Source organism: Aegilops tauschii, chromosome 2 (genome assembly GCF_002575655.3).
Source record: "Aegilops tauschii subsp. strangulata cultivar AL8/78 chromosome 2, Aet v6.0, whole genome shotgun sequence".
Taxonomy (NCBI): Eukaryota; Viridiplantae; Streptophyta; class Magnoliopsida; order Poales; family Poaceae; genus Aegilops; species Aegilops tauschii.
Window position 1 is genome coordinate 515,940,503 of NC_053036.3, and position 4,146 is coordinate 515,944,648.

Here is a 4,146-nt window from a genome sequence, read left to right on the forward strand (position 1 = left end):
GTACTGTAAATGGCCCAACTGTGTTGTGGGCCTTTAGCAGGCCGAAAGAGAAACCGGGTTGGTATTGGACCATCAAGAGCATGGGCCATTAAAAGGCCAAAACATAGGTCCGACTACAAACGGCCCAAATCATTTATGGGCCGTCAACAAGCTGAAAGACACACTGGGCTGGGAATTGGCCCAACACTTAAATGGGTCGCTAAAAGGCCAAAACTAAGGTCCGACTACAAATGGCCCAACTCATTTATGGGCCGTCAATAGGCTGAAAGACACACCGGGCCGGAAATTGGCCCAACACTTAAATGGGCCGCTAAAAGGCCGAAGGATGTACATCCTGAAAATTGGCCCATCCCTTGAATGGGCCGTTAACAGGCCGAAATCACATCGGTCCGATATCGAGCCCAAATATATAGCGGGCTGTTAACGGGCTCGAACTGATGATGGGCTGCAATGGTGTCAAATCGTTAACGGGCCGTTGACGGGCCGAATTGGCACATCTCGTATGGACTGTGGGCTTAAATGGACCTGACACAAGTAGGCCTTATATGGGTCGGCCTGCTAATTTTTACTGGGCCGGCCTTTTTCACCGGAATGGGCCACTGTTGGGCCGTGCCATGTGTCGACCTATCATAGGCGCCTCCTATCCAATGAATGGATGACATCTGTCCCAACGGTTAGCCAACACGTGTTTCCTCCGGCGAATGAGAATTTTACACGTGGAAAATCCTCATTGGTCCGGGCTGTTAGCGGGTTATCGGATCCAAAACCGAACCTGATAGCTTAACGGCGTTCCGTTACGGTGGATGCCACGTGTCGGTCACCCTTGACGAAAGCACTTCCATGACGCGCGATTTATCGTCATGGAAGTGGACACTTCCGTGATGATAATTTTGGTAATGTCATGGAACACTTCTATGACAACACAGGTATGACTATCTTGATTCTGTCATAAAATTGTCATGGATGTACATGCATGACAGAAAACGTGACCTACTGTGACAAACACGTATCATCACGGAAGTGTCTTTTTTTTGTAGTGATAGCAATTCTGTTCTAGGGTTTACTGTTCATTGTTCATAGGGACTGTTCATTGGTCATAGATAATGTTTTTTGTTCATAGTCACTGTTCATGTTAGGGATGAACATGCTCACAATAATTGTTGTTTAGTTTTGTCAGTTGAATGATCTAACTGAATCTACAACTTAACTGTAACTTTAACTTAACTGAATATGGAACCTATGACAACATGTTTGAACTATTTTTTTTGTATTGCAGGGAGTTAATAATTGTGGAGTAATGTAGTGGGTAGATGAGGAGTGGCCAGATCACCTGCAGAATGCCCTCCACAAATTGTGGCTTATGTATGAGGATAGCAACCATGCCAATAGGATGGCATGCCTGGAACATTGTTATGATGTGCACAATCTAACACAATAGAAAAATGAGTTGCAGAATACTTACGAGAAGCTTGTTGAAGATGTGAACAACCTCTTGGATTCCCTGGATAATCTGCCACACGTAAATGATGAGAATGTTGCTGAGAGCAGCATGGAAAAGGACGCTGAGATCAAAAAATTAAAGGCAGTTGTTGACCAGTTGAAGTTCATTCATGTAGGTCAAGGCAATGTCATTAGGAATTTGAAGTTCAATCATCTAAAAGAGAAGGAAAAGATGAGCTCCGATAAGAGGACTTTGGAGTTTAGCTTTGCTGACCTGAAGAAAGAGAAGGAGAAGCTGGATTGCTACATTGCTGAGTTGATTAAAGAGAAGGAGAAGTTGAGCATTGAGAAACCATGACCAGCTGGAAGTGTCTTCCTTGTCAACAATTGCAAATGCAATGGGAAAGATGTTGTTATTACCATCTCTATCAGTTGCAGCCAATATTTGTTGCCCTGTGGTCAACTTAATGAAGCAGCCATCAACACCTACAGCAGCACATATTACATTAGTACCAGGACAACATAAATGATTGTGTTTAGACAAATTAATATAAGTACCTATGAATAGTCTGCAACCATTTAGGAAACCCTCTTTGCAAGCATTCAGTCACATGAACAAGCCATGGAATCTAGGATTAATGCTAGGACGGGCCTTCAAATGCTTTGTTGTAACAATGCATCTACTTCCTGGATTGGTATCCAACATAGCTTGGAGGTAATACCTTATCCTTGTGTATTGTGCCCTCTGATCTCCTTGGACAACACTCTTAGCTGCTTTTCTTCCTCTGTAGGCCATGTGAATGGACACTTCTATTCCATGTTTATTCTTCAAATTGGCTATTATTGTCTGGACTGGTCTGTTTATGTCTGCCCTTGACTGTTCCTCACACTCATGTGCCAACCACCTCGCAGTCACTTTGGTGCTCTCTCCTACAGCAGCACAATTGTGGTACAACTTCATCTTCTTTATGCAAAATTTTCACTCATGTGCAATTTGAGAAGCAGCAATGAAAAAAGGACAATCTTCTGTACTGCAAACTGCAATAACTCTATTTTGAGCAGTTTCTATGAAAAGAGTAGTTCATGTTTTGTGAGATGTGAAATGTAAGAAGTGCCCTCCTGAATTGTCGGACATCTATGAAACAAAGTTTCTTCACAAATTGATCTTGTGGGTTCTCCCTGTTCTCATCATACCAAACCCTAGGCTTCTGCTTTCAAGCCCTGCTCTTCCTACCATTGGGTTGCCTAAATGTTGGAAGCTGAGCACCATCATTATCATCCTGACTTAAGTCACCTGGGTTGCTCTCCTCATCAAATGAAGGTATCCAATATTTCTCTATGATTTGATCAAGACTTCCATGTGATCTGGTTGTTGGCCCCTTCCTCTGACTTCCTCATGTGATGTTGCTTCCTCCTCTCCTACCCTCCTCTGCTTGCTCCTCCTGTCCTGCCTCCTCCTCTCCTGCTTCATCCTCCCCCTCATACTCATCTGGTTCATAAAGCTCTTCTACATCAGTGTCTTCTTCAAAGTGATTGAGAGGATCAGCTCTATGCCTCTTCATTGCCTCCAGCCTAGCTATTAATGTCATCATATGCTAAAAGCTCATTCTCACTATCACTGTCAGTGAACTCTTCAGCAAGCAGCTCTGGGAGTTTTATTTTTGCTGCCTTGTACTTCTCTTTTTGTTTCTTATTGGTCCTGAACTTCCGAATCTCTTCATTCTTCTTCTGCTCCATCATCTGCTCAATCTTCTCTTGCTCTTGGTCTGTCTCCATGAAATATTCATGCCTCTCATTACCATAGTGCAGTGCAAACTCTGGTTCACTTGGACCCTTTAGCTTCAACAAACATGAACTCTTCTGGGTGTTCATGACCTGGACTGGCTATGGTTGGGGCTTCACTGGACTGGGAAAAGAACTCCTAAAATATCTACCTCATAGACAAGTGGTACACCTAATTCAGACAAAGGGACCTGTTCTTCATAAACATGACCAATGTTCAGGTCAGCTGGTGTGGGTGCATCACTTCTCATAACTGTAATGTTAACCACATTATTTCCTTTACTAGTTATGTCATCCAACATTTCTTCCACCTTGTCATCATCAGTTAATTCTTCCATTCCTGACACCCCAACTCCCGGATCTCTGACATAATACATAAAATTTGTTGAACTAAAGCCTTCTAACTCTATTAGTGCAATCAGATTCCAGTAGGTTATGTCTGCTAAACAAATGGTTCTTTCCAAATTATCTCTGTCCAAGAAATGGAACCTCACTTCCCATTCTTCATCATCCAACCTAGTTCATTTAACAGTGCTGTTAAAATTCAGATAAAACTAGTGTTTAATAATACATGTACATATGTTACAGTTAAGTTAAAAATAACTTTGTAGTTAAAATTCAGTTACAACTAGTGTTAAACATTCAGTTAAAAATTTAGATAAAAATTCACTTACAACTGACTACTGAGCCATTCAGTTAAAACTAGTGTTAAACATTCAGTTAAAAATTCAGATAAAATTCAGTTACGACTGACTACTAAGCCACTCTGCTAAAACTAGTGTCAAATACTCGGTTAAAAATTCAGATAAAAATTCAGTTACAACTGACTACCGAGCCATTTCTGTTAAAACTAGTGTGCAATTGCTGTTACAGTTAAGCTAAAAAGAACTTTGCACTTCAAATTCCGTTAGCATGACTGAATAA

At 41.6% G+C, this 4,146-nt stretch overlaps 1 long non-coding RNA gene across 1 annotated transcript; it reads right to left on the reverse strand.

The window, feature by feature from the left end:
* Positions 1-1,102: 1,102 nt before the first annotated feature.
* Positions 1,103-3,904, reverse strand: LOC123497388 (uncharacterized). The gene is made up of 3 exons (XR_006671093.1): positions 1,999-3,904; positions 1,715-1,926; positions 1,103-1,510 (listed from the first exon to the last, which is right to left on the reverse strand). It is a non-coding gene; the product is annotated as an uncharacterized lncRNA (long non-coding RNA).
* Positions 3,905-4,146: the final 242 nt, after the last annotated feature.